The sequence below is a fragment of the Schistocerca americana genome, chromosome 2, assembly GCF_021461395.2.
Source record: "Schistocerca americana isolate TAMUIC-IGC-003095 chromosome 2, iqSchAmer2.1, whole genome shotgun sequence".
Taxonomy (NCBI): Eukaryota; Metazoa; Arthropoda; class Insecta; order Orthoptera; family Acrididae; genus Schistocerca; species Schistocerca americana.
In genome coordinates this window covers 988310571-988323789 of record NC_060120.1, presented here as the reverse complement: position 1 = coordinate 988323789, position 13219 = coordinate 988310571, and positions in this window count along the sequence as shown.

The following is a 13219-nucleotide window of genomic DNA, read 5'->3' as shown; positions in this document are numbered from 1 at the left end:
CTGTCTTTTCCCCCAAAAAAGAAGGGACTGTACACTTTTTCACGAGAAATGGAACATAAAACTTTCACATTAGAACAGTCTATTTCGTGCTCGATAACATCATGAGGATTCTGGGGTCACTATATGCGCACTTTCTATCGGCTTACCTTTTCGCTAACATGAACTGTTTCTTCATCACTAAAATTTAACCGTGGAACATGTGTTTCGTCTCACATGTCCTGTAACAGAGCACTGCTGAAGTCAGCACGTTTCTTCTCACCACCAATCCAAAGGGTTTGCACTATTTGTAGTCGGTATGGTTTATGGACCAAACGACGCCGTAACACTTTCCAGATTCTCGTATGGGACATTACGAGTTCTCTGCTGGCCGAATTGTCTCCACCATGTCAGCCGATGTGTGGCGTGGACTTGGACGCCTACCTTTGCAAAAGCATCCCGTCTCTTCAAACTGACGATACCAAGGACGAATGTTGACCATTTTAGACTCCATCAGGAACCGTTGTGCACATCGATTGTAGATTGCAAGGAAGGAGAGTCACACAGCAGTCAGTCGCAATCCCTTTGGCTTTTATTATGCTCGCAGATCTAGATTTCGGCTATTAATTGCCATTGTAACGAAAATTTACTGAGGATTGCTATTTATAGCCGAAATCTAAATCTGCAAGCATAATAAAAAAACTTGTGCGATTGTAACTGACCCCTGTGTGCCTCACCCTCCAAACGCCGAATGTTTTGGGTGCAAGCAGACCAATGCAGAAACGCCGACGAAAAGCACGCTGGACAGAAATCACTGACTCTCTCTTCCAAACTGCAGCCCGCATACACCTTTTGTTAAGCAGACGCCATCTTAATTCTGACTGACTGCTAACTGAGAGGACGCATTGACTGACATATAACGGGGATTTTCTGAAGCTCTAGGCCACGCCGATTCAAACAGCAACACATTTCCTTGGCGGCACGTCTCATTTTTCCTAATTATTACTCTCCAAAATCATTTAATTGTTCTTGGAACGCCCAGTGTATCTATTGTGTAAGAAAACAGTGGAATTCACTTGATATAAGTCTCTGGTTAGGGCAGAGTTTGTTGTAAGGATTCGTGATGGGCTTTGCTTCGATAAGCGATAATCGATTATGAAATTATGTCAGGCCACGAGCCATTTGCGAATGACACTGGGTAAAGGAGAGCAGGTGTACTCCTCGCCACACACCATATCGTGACTTGCTGACTAGCAGAGTTGGGGTGCATATCAGTGGTGGTAGATAAATCAGAGAGTGTGAAATTAATAGCATCTGCTGTATAACAGTTTTGCTTATCAACAATTTTATGAAACTACATTTACTGACAATAATAATAATAACAACAATATTATCAATAATAATAATAATAATAATAATAATAATAATAAGATGCATTAACAACTGAACAAGAAATTATAGTTATGTGGAATTTTGTTCTTTTGTATATAATTCAGTACAGTTTACGGCAATAACGAAAAGAATATGTAAGCTTTCTCAACTCTCCAGTTTACATTTTTGTGTAAGTAGCTCAGTTATCGTGCTTTTCTACTTTTTTCAGACTAATGTACAAGTTTCCCAACAGATATATTAGTTCAAGAATTTCTTCCTGGACTGAAAATTAAATTTTCTTACGCTGCACCACGCAACAACTTGTGCTTCCTTATTAAATTTTCGCTTTCAGTCAAGCTTATTTCATTTCGTCACTGTCTCAATCAAAGGACCTGTTGTCGGATGCCCTTGTTCCTTTGCGGCTAACTTTTCGTTGTAATTTACTTTTCTGTTCCCAGAGTAAGATTTTTACTCTGCAGCGGAGTGTGTGCTGGTATGGCAGATTGAAACTGTGTGCCAGACCGAGATTCGAACTCGGGACCTTTGCCTTTTGCGGGCAAGTGATCTACCGACTGAGCTACCCACCCATGACTCACGACCCATCTTCATAGCTTTACTTTTCTGTTAGTATTTCAAACAGATTCAGCATTGTTCATGACTACACGGCACCTGAAAGCCGATTCCCGCAGAGTAAAAACCAATCTCCAAACACAAAGCGCCGTTCTTGGAAATGGTTAAACTCAAGCAGTAATGTCTACCAACATGTGCACTTGAATAGAATTCAAATGAGGCGCTGTGAACCATAAGGGCTCGATCAGTATAAACTCTTGTAAGAAGATAGACATATCCAGTAATAGTTGAGCACTGAGAAGAACGTGTTGTGAAATAATAATCGTCATGTTGAAAGGTGAACACTGCTCTCGATCCCACATTCAAGTAAATGTCAGAGAAACCAGTGGTACAGCTTTTCTTGAATTTTCATATATACAATGTGCGCCGAAACCATAGATAAACCTGACTCACTGTAAGGTCAACAGATTTCGGAAGCATGAATAAATGCTACAGTCTCACAAGCGGTGATGATGTGCTTTAGGCCATTACGATTCTCAGGGCCTCAAATGCATTACTGTATGATAAAATTCATAACTTAATATACTATAACTTGTACAGAAGCCCACGAAACAGGTTTATTGCCAGTACAGCTATAACATGTACTAGCGTCTGGTCTAATTTTATTTCAGTATATAGAATGTTAATTAGCATATCTGAGATATGTGCTATCATCTGGCACGATTTGTGCCGATCAAATGAGGATAAAAGTCTGCTACAGTGAGCTGCCATCTGGTGGCACTAACGTAAACTCGTTGAGTGGCAAGGGTTAGCTGTGCACATCGTCAACTGTGCCCGTTGTCCATCGAACCCGTATGTATTTTGCCGATAAGCCAATTACATCACACGATCAGAGCATGCGAAACAGGTTCTTAAAATGTGCACGAGAGAAAGTGTGTTCACAACCCTGCTGCCAGCATTCACAGAATCCACAAGAGAAGTAGAGTGATAGACATACATAGAGTTGTGGCGATTCGTGAATGAGTCGTTCATTTGAACGACTCTAAATAGAGAATCGAATCGTGATACGGACGAATCGTCGTTCAAAAGAATCGTAAGAACGATTGCGTGTTTCCGAGTCGTGACGATTCCAAGTTCCAACGATTCATAGTACGCTATGCTTCGAAGGCAACTTACGAATCATGCCGAATGATTACGACCGCCAGATGGCAGTCAAGTGGAGGCTGCGTGTGAACAAAGGAAGCTTGGAACGAACAATGTACACGATTGAATCCTACTGTTTAGAAGTATGTCGTCTTCTCACGTAAATAGTAGTGACAGCGGCAAGTTCTCAGACAAATTAAAAGCAAAATGCCTATGCTTTGTGTTTAGAAGAAATGAAAGTTAAGCTAAATTTGCTGTGTGGGAGGGCTGTCAGCTGCGTTATGAATTACAAGGGTGATGTGGACTTTTGGAAAGACATCTTAGCACAGAAAAACGTAGGTTGATATGAGCCAAACCACGTCTGCCTCACTACTAGATTTTTTTACTATAAAACAGACGTCTGCAGTTAGATACGTTCAAGCCACACAACCAAACTGGAATATCACGTCATTTTACACCATCTTTCGCACAAATCGACTCCTCTTTCCTGGAATACTGAAATAAAACAATAGATGCAATTAAATCACGCGTGACTTTTCATCAATTACTGCATTACACGTATAAATCGAGAATCACACCTGTAACATCCCATGCACGTTTACTCATAAATAAACTATTTCTGTCATATCTTATCATGACACAGTTCGATTCTAACCCCATCGACAATTTCAGACATGTCCTGCCATCCATGAGTAAGATGTAAGACTTCTTGCAAAAAAAAAAAAAAAAAATGGTTCAAATGGCTCCGAGCACTATGGGACTTAACATCTATGGTCATCAGTCCCCTAGAACTTAGAACTATTTAAACCTAACTAACCTAAGGAAATCACACACATCCATGCCCGAGGCAGGATTCGAACCTGCGACCGTAGCGGTAACGCGGTTCCAAACTTCTTGCATTCCGTAAGAATCGTGCCATCGCAGGCAACAATGAATCGTGAACGAATGGTAGGAATCGAATCGTATTGCCCAACTTTAGCTTACAAACAATGCTTCCAAAATGATCATCTGTTAAACGTTTAACAGCAATTAAAGATACTGATACAGTATCATTTGATAACCTAAATTATTGCTTTCGCCTGCGAGAGCGCAGCATTTGAAATAATATCGTTGGCTTGTTATCGTTCCGTGATTTTGGACACACTTGTGTATTCCATGACTTTACTAACGATTTTTTTCTGATAGTAGACTTGACTATTGAAGGAGGTGTACTTCTACTGTTCAAAAAGAAACGACAGCCCCAATTGCTGCGTGATATAAGAATATATTAATTTTTGTCAGTATACGCTCTTGTAAGAAGATAGAGATGTGCAGTAATAGTTGAGAAGAACGTTTTGTGAAATAATAATTGTTATCTTGAAAGGTAAAATTTTTCTCATTTTTGAAGTGAATATTATGCTCATCTTTCCTCTGCTAGTAATTACGATACGAAGTGCATGCAAGCAGAAGACTTAGGAATTTGAATGCTAGGTAGTACTGTGCGATTACTGTTTAGAATCACGGTCTTTTGGAATGAACAGATTCTCTTTTATGAAAAGCGAAAATTTGTGGAACTTGCCCTACCGACACAGACTATCATAGTTCGTTCAGAATCGTATCCCTTTGACTTGCTCTTCAATAACAGCGTCAAGAATTTTTCGGAGCTACATTACGACGCAGAACTTGAAAAGCTGTCCTTACGCTGGCTTCCAAGAAGAACTGTTCTTGGGTGCGCTCGATTGCACTCTGGAAACGCCACGGATTACCACAAAAATTAATGATTTACTCTTTTTCAGCCAAGAAGACAGTAATTAATATCCACAGCACTAATTTTTTAATGAAAAGGACAGATTTATTTAAATCATTTAAGGGAACCCAGAACCTAAAAACGATGAAATTTTGGGTTTTCAGTTTATTGTGAAATAAAATACTACAGATGTTCCTCTTTAAAATGACATATTAATCTGACCTGTATCTCAACTCCAAGTATTGGAAATATTATTTTCAATAATGTGCTGTAGAGGGCATCCCGCGACATTGAATTTCCATGGATACATGTTCATTGAAAACATCGTTTTTCAAAACTTCCCGTCTTTCCAAAGACTTTATATTATGTTGGCAACACGATTTGATAGGTAATTGTTTTGTCTGTGTATTGTAGTCTTTGGATACTGTTTACATTGAGCATTTGGTGGTTATTGTACGATTTGTGTTGTATTTCTATTGCGTAACTGGAACTTATCAAATATGGCTCGATATAATAACAGAGTTTACAAGACGAAGAAGCCTCCTCCGCGGTACACTAGTGGAACTGTGAAAATTTCCCCGACCTTGGGAAATGATTCTGAAAATAGAGAGGTTATTCATGAAGTGAAATCTACTCCTGTCTCTAGCACAAGCAAGAAGTTGCATGGATCAACTGAAAAATACTGCAGATTATTGGAGAAGTGTAGTGAGGATAATGTGAACAAAATAATTATCATTTCATTGCTCTCAAAGGTGACAGAGAGTTCAGTACTGTGTAAGGAATGTTGCAAATTGAGTATGTCAGTAAATGCCAAGCGACACATAGGACTTGCAGCAGAAATCTGTCTCCATTGTACTAGTTGTCATTGCAGTGTTTCATTTTGGAACTCAGAACACGTCAAACTAGGTCAAGGTGAAACTGATAATGAGAAAAGCGAGTACTATGGGGTAAATATTAGATGTGTTTATGCTCTAAGGTCAATCGGTAAGGGATACTCTGCTGGTCAAATGTTTTGTGGTGTAATGAATCTACCACCCCCACCAACGAAATTCTCAAAATATAACTCGGTTGTTGGATCCTGTGTTGAAGATATTGCCCAAGAATCCCTGAAAGAAGCAGTGGAGGAGGCTGTGGCGGTGAATGAAGAAATTCCAGTTGTTCAGAATCCTCGGGACCTGACTGTCGCAGCCGGCCGGTGTGGCCGTGCGGTTCTAGGCGCTTCAGTCTTGAACCGCGTGACCGCTACGGTCGCAGGTTCGAATCCTGCCTCGGGCATGGATGTGTGTGATGTTCTTAGGTTAGTTAGGTTTAAGTAGTTCTACGTTCTAGGGGACTGATGACCATAGATGTTAAGTCCCATAGTGCTCAGAGCCATTTGAACCAACCTGACTGTCGCACTAGATGGTACGTGGCAGAAGTGCGGGCACACTTCACATAATGGGGTAATAACGGCAACAGGTGCTGATACTACAAAAGTTATAGATGATGTAATTAAATCCAAGCTCTGTAGGTGTCCTAAAAGAGTGAAGGATGAGCATGCAGAAAACTGTCGAAGGAATTACAGTGGGTCTAGTGGGGCCATGGAAGTTCCCGGTGCGAAAGACATTTTCAGTCACTCTCTTCTGTGGTACAAGGTCAGATACCTACAGTTCCTGGATGATGGTGATTCGAAGTGTTTTGCTGCTGTATCTGAGCTGAAACCTTATGGAAATGATGTTACCATTACTAACCAGGAGTGCATAGGTCACGTTCAGAAAAGTATGGGAACAAGGCTGCGTCGACTGAAGACCACAATGAAAGGCCAAGTACTCAGTGATGGAAAATCTTTGGGTGGAGCTAAAAGACTGACAGACGAGGTAATCAACAGATTGCAGAGAGACTATGGACTGGCAATAAGACAAAATACTCAGTGTTGATGCAATGGAAAAAGCTGTAATGGCACTTTACTACCACACCTTATCGACTGACGAGGAACCACTACATGGACTATGCCCACAGGGACCCAATTCCTGGTGCAAGTACAACAAATATCAGGGAAACTGTCATGAAGGCTATAAAACCAATTTTCAGAGATTTTCTGCAACTGAACTTTTGAAGAAATGTCTCCATGGACGTACACAAAATCAAAATGAGAGTGTGAATAATGTTATTTTGACCACATTCCCAAAAAATATGTTCGTGGAAATTCATACTCTTCATTTTGGAGTATATGATGCCATTGCTACGTACAACAAAGGTAACATTATAAAGTGCAATGTGCTACAGAAGTTGGATGTGATGCCTGGAAAGTACATGGTGAGTGCAATGATGTCGGTGACAATGAGAGGAAACGGGATGCTGAAAGGAAAGAAAAGGAGTGTGAGAGGCAAGCCAGACAAAGACTGAAAGGTGTAAAAAGAAGGCTAGATGGGGAGGTGTCTAGTGACAGTGAAAACCCCTCTTATGGTGCTGGACTCCACTAAAATGTTAGTGAAACTTTGAAACTCGTTTTCCACAAGTTAACTTTTTTGCCATATAAGGAACATTTTCTGCTAAACTATTAGAGATAAAGAATTAAAATTTTCAAGGAACGTAAACAGTGCCAATATACACCTTGTACCATAGCCTTTTTGTAATACATAATTGATAACAGATTTTATTTCAAAGAAACTATGCCAAAAAATGTGGCAATTATTTTCAGTAACAAAATAATTAATATCTTCCCAAAAAATTACAATAAATTAAAATCCATATGGTACATGGTATTGAATAAATGTAATATTATACTGTAAAAGTTTCATCATTCTGGTGTTAATAGTTCATAAGAAAATGTTCCTTATATTTAACATTGGAGGTATAGGACGTTCCGGGTCCCCTTAATCCTGGGAAGGAAAGAGGGCCTGGTAAGAGTAGGGAACAGTAGTAATAATTTTGCAGCGGAAAGTTTCGAGGCTGCTTGCCTGTTTGTTCTTCTTACTCTTATCAGGAATATTTAATAATTTTTCTAGTGGCCAAAAAAATGTGTGTGAAATCTTATGGGACTTAACTGCTAAGGTCATCAGTCCCTAAGCTTACACACTACTTAACCTAAATTATCCTAAGGACAAACACACACACCCATGCCCTAGGGAGGACTCGAACCTCCTCCGGGATCAGCCGCACAGTCCATGACTGCAGCGCCCCAGACCGCACGGCTAATCGCGCACGACTCTAGTGGCCAAGGGAGGGCCATTAGAGGGTGTTCACGAGCACTTGTGCTGTTGGACAGCAGCCGCCACCGGTGCGGATGCAGGAAGAGGTGGGGCGGACGCTGGACGCTGGACGCCGTGCACTGTGGGCTGTGTGTGACCCCTGCCGCTGGCCCGCGGGCAGGTGCGGCATTTCGCGCAGCGCAGCACAGGGTGGCCCGCCGGCCGGACGCCGTGCAGCGCTGCCAAACGCGGGGGCGCCGGCCGCAGAAATGTCAGCGGCCGCCCGCGCCGTGCCGCAGCGTGCGAGCTACGCCAGAGTGGCCTAGTCTGCTCTCCCAGCAGGAGCGCAGGCTTCAGCGCTAGGTGGGTGCTATACTGTAAAAGGAGACGGCATCCTCTCGATGAAATCTCACCACACTACTAGCAAATCACATCTTTTACTGCCCCACTCGCAGATAGAGCGGGGGCAAAGCGACTGTCTACCTGAGGAATAAAAAAAAAAAAAAAAAGAGAATAGCAACACCAAGTAGAAGTCGTGCGACGTTAACGGAAGGTGGCAGGCGTGTTTCTACATCTGGAAGACGACGTCAATTCATATTCCGCTTCACCATGAGAATGCAGATGAGGTATTGTTTAAATACAAGCTGCAACGGTCGGAGCGGTATTTACCTTTGAGATTGCACGTGGTGAATTAGTCAACAGTGTCTATCCTGCGACGTCATTATTAACACCTCACTCGCCTTCAACGATGTTGCGTCATAGGGATATGAGAAGCTGGATGTTCCTTCTGTGATACTGCAGGAAGACTTGACTGGAATGTATCCACTGTGCGTTATTCCTGGCAGGGATGGTCATCGGGATGTACGGTTTCAAGACGACTTGGCTCTGGACGGTCACGTGCCACTACGGAGAGGGAAAACCACTGTGTTGGGCGAATGGCTACGATGCATAGTACTGCATCTGCAGCAGCAATCTGAGCAACAGTTGGCACTACAGTGAGACAAAGAAATGACAGAAATCCCTTTCTTCAAGGGCAGCTGCGAACCAGACGCTCTGTAGCGTGCATTCCGCTGTCCCCTAACCACCGCCACCTGCTACTTTAGAGAGAGGGCAGGATGGAGGTATGTTGTGTTACCTGACATAATCCGTTTCTACTTCGATGCCAGTGACCTCGCTGTATTGACTAGAAGGAGACCAGTTTTCCACCTGCAACCAGCCTGTGTGCGAGGTAGACAAACTGGACCTACATCTGTAGTTATGGTTTGCAGTGCAATTTCGTATGACAGCTGGAGTTTCTCGCGGCTGTCTCACGCACATTGATTGCAAATTTCTACGTCAGTCCGGTGAATCGACCTGTTGTGGTGCCATTCATTAACGTCTTTCCGCGGGGTGTTCCCGAACAGGATACCGCTCGCCCACATACCGGTGTTGTAACCGAAAATGTTCTACAGAGTGCCTACATGTTGCCTTGACCTGTTCGATCACCAAATCTGTCTCCAATCGAGCACATATGGGACGTCATCCGACGACAAATCCAGCGCCATCTCTCAAGCAGCATTAACCGTCCCTGGTTCGACCGACCAACTGCAAAACGCGTGGAACGACATCCCTCAAACTGACATTCGGCACCTGTACAACACAATGCATGCCTGATGGCACGCATGCATTCAACATTCTCGTGGTTAGACCAGTTATTAATGTACCAGCATTTCATATTTCCAATGCCTTATTTCACGCTTAGATTAACCTGCAGTCTTACAATATTAATCACTTAATATGGTATCCAAACAAACATAGTTTCGATATTTCATTACTCTAAATTAATTGCTTTTTATGTTGCAAGTTTTTTCAGTCAGCTTGTATACGTTCTAGGAGCCCTAATTTCTATTATCTTTGAGTTCCTTACGCGAAATTACGTCGGTGGCAGTGGAATCGTTCTGCCGTCAGCTTCAGGTACTGGTTATCTAAATTTTCTCAATAATGTTCGTCAAAATAACGTCGCCTTCCCAACAACGATTTCCGTTTGAATTTCCGAATCATCTCCGTCATACTTGTGTGTTGTTCAAACCAACCGCTATCAGTGCAGCAGTCCGCGTCTGAATTGTTTCAATGTCTTTCTTGAATCCGACCAGGTGCGGGTTCGAAAGGCACGAACAATACTCAAGAACGGGTCGCATTACTTTCCTGTTTGCGGTCTCCTACAGCTGAAGCACAGTTTCCCAAAATCCTCCCAATAAACCGTAGTCGACAATTCACCCTCCCTACTACAATCCTTACATACTCTTTCCATTTCGTACCGCTTTGTAACGTCAGGCCTAGTTATTTAATCTGCATCGCTGTGTCGAGCGGGGCACTACTACCGCAGTATTCGAAAATTACGATTTTTTTCCCTACCCACCAGCATTAACATACATTTTTTTCTATATTTAGAGGCCGGCCACTGTGGCCGAGCGGTTCTAAGCGCTTCAGTCTGGAACCACGTGTCCGCTACGGTCGCAGGTTCGAATCCTGCCCCGGGCATGGATGTGTGTGATGTCCTTAGGTTAGTTGGGTTTCAGTAGTTCTCAGTTCTAGGGGAATTATGACCTCAGATGTTAAGTCCCTTAGTGCTCACAGCGATTTGAACGATATATTTAGAGGAAGCTGTCATTTACCAACCAACGAAAATTTTGAATCAATCATATTGTATCCTCCTACAGTCACTCAACGACGACATTTCCCGTAGACAACAGCATCATCATCAAACAACCGCAGACTGCTTGTCACCATTCCCGCCAGATCATTTACGTGTATAGAAAATAACAGGGGTTCTACAACACTTCCCTGGGGCACTCCCGACGATACCCTTGTGTCTGATGAATACTCGCCGCCGAGGACAACTTAGTAGGTTTTATTACTTAAGCAGTCTTCGAGCCACTCACATATCTGGGAACCTGTTCAATATGCTCGTACCTTCCTTAACAGTCCGGAGTGGGACACCATGTCTAATGTTTTTTTGGAAGCGTAATAATATCGAATTGGTCTGTCTCCCTTCATCCATTGTTTGCAGAATATGATGTCAGAAAATGGCAAGCTGAGGCTCGCACTAGAGATGCTTCCTAAAACCATGCTGATTCGTGGATAGAAGCTTATGCGTCTGAAGAATATGGTCAGGAATTCCGAAGCAAACCGATTTTACAGATTGGTATGTAATTTTGCGGGTCCGTTATTTTAGTGTCTGACAGCAGCACCAACAGAAGTACGACGTAGCAATAATGGATTTTGTGACTGAAAAACGATAGAGTTTACTACTTGGGGTTGTTGACCGGATAAGAAACAGGTACGAGGGACACGATTTCGAGCCATCCTTGGCTAACAGAAGAAAAACTTCATTCGATCGACTAAGGAATGAAGTACAGAAATGATTAGGAAAGGACGGAAATGCAGCAATCTAGGTCACTTAAGAATGAAATAAATATGAAGAACAGGAAAGACGAGGTGAAAACATTACAGGAAAAATCGAAAAAAACGGTAGTTGACAGGAATCATGGGCTGTGGGGAAACCAGAAAATAAGGGAAACAAAGTGTTTGACATATCGTGCTACAGAAGTTATGTTGACAAATGGAAGTCTGCGGTACTACAGCATCGACTGCACTCCGACAAGGGCAGCGCCGCGAAACGGCGTCAAGAAGGCGCTGACCTGAGCCTGTGGAAAGAGTGGGCAGCGCCACACGTACAGGAAGACAGAGTTCAGCGTCCTCTTTCAGTGCTGACGTAACCAGCCGCCCGTCGCTGGTTGGGCCCCAGTACGATCGCAGGCTTCGAGAGCGTCTGTACTAGGCGATAGGAAGGCGATACGTACGCTGGGTTCAGGGCCTAGTAATGGTGTGTAGAAGTAACAGCATGTAGGAGGCACAGGAAGCTCGTCAAGCAACCTCATAACGAGAAGTTAAGGTATGTTTCTTTCCTTTTTAGAAATAAAGTCCTCTATTAATCTGCAGGTGTTATGTATAGATCATTTTGTATTCCTGCTATTACAACTTCCCTTCTTACTTGTTTGTGTCGATGCTTACTCCCACAGTAGACGACACAACAGCGAGGACTGTTAAAATAAGAAATGACTAATATCTCCTCAGAAACAGAGTTCCCTCTAATACCATGGAGGTGATTTGCTTTTGTCCTAACACATGTCCTGTCGTCCTGTACCTTACTATTATCAGTATAGTACTATTATCAGTATAGTATTAGTGATACCCTTAGTCGGGAATCCTGTCTATATAGTAGAACAAATAAATAACAAAATCTAGCTATATTTATAATAACCAGTACCTCCAACAACTGCTCACTGCTACGGCTACTACAGTCCAAAAAGCCGCACGGGGTTCGAGTCCTCCCTTGGGCATGGGTGTGTGTGTTGTCCTTAGCGTAAGTTAGTTTAATTAGTGTGTAAGCCTACTGACCGATGACTTCAGCAGTCTGGTCCATTCAACCTTACCACAAATTTCCAAATTTTACAGTCGGAAAGGCTACAGGTCTACCTTAGCTGTGAACAACAGCAAGCACATAGTTTTCCACATTTTAATGTATACACAATATTAAACTCGCTTTCAGTGTAATAAAACAAAAAATATAGATCTATCGTTTAGAGAAACGTTAACATACGGCAGCAGCATCAAAGCGAACAATATACAAATGGTTCAGATGGCTCTGAGCACTATGGGACTTAACTTCTGTGGTCATCAGTCCCCTAGAACTTAGAACTACTTAAACCTAACTAACCTACGGACATCACACACATCCATGCCCGAGGCAGGATTCGAACTTGCGACCGTAGCGGTCGCGCGGTTCCAGACTGTAACGCCTAGAACCGCTCGGCCACTCCGGCCGGCGCGAACAATATACACTCACACTATAGTGTGCTTACAGCCCCGCCGCACAATATATGTTTTTAATGAACCGTTGCACCCAGAACACATGTAAGCTCTCTTTTCATTATACACTGTACTCGGCATACGAACCTCTGAATTTGTCAACTATCATAGAATTGCTACAGACACATAAAGCACACTACTAGTGCTCCACCTCTGGTGCAGTAATCAGAAGCATTCATCTTGTTTTCTTAATGTCGTATCTCGCTACTGGAGAAGGAGACTGACCACCCTACTGGTCTCTGTTGATCCACTGTGGAAGTAGGACAGCGAGTGATCGAATGTTTACCAAAGAAATTCGTCAGACCACCGTGCAAACTCAGAAGTTATTTTGTCTTATTTTCGTTGCCAGTTT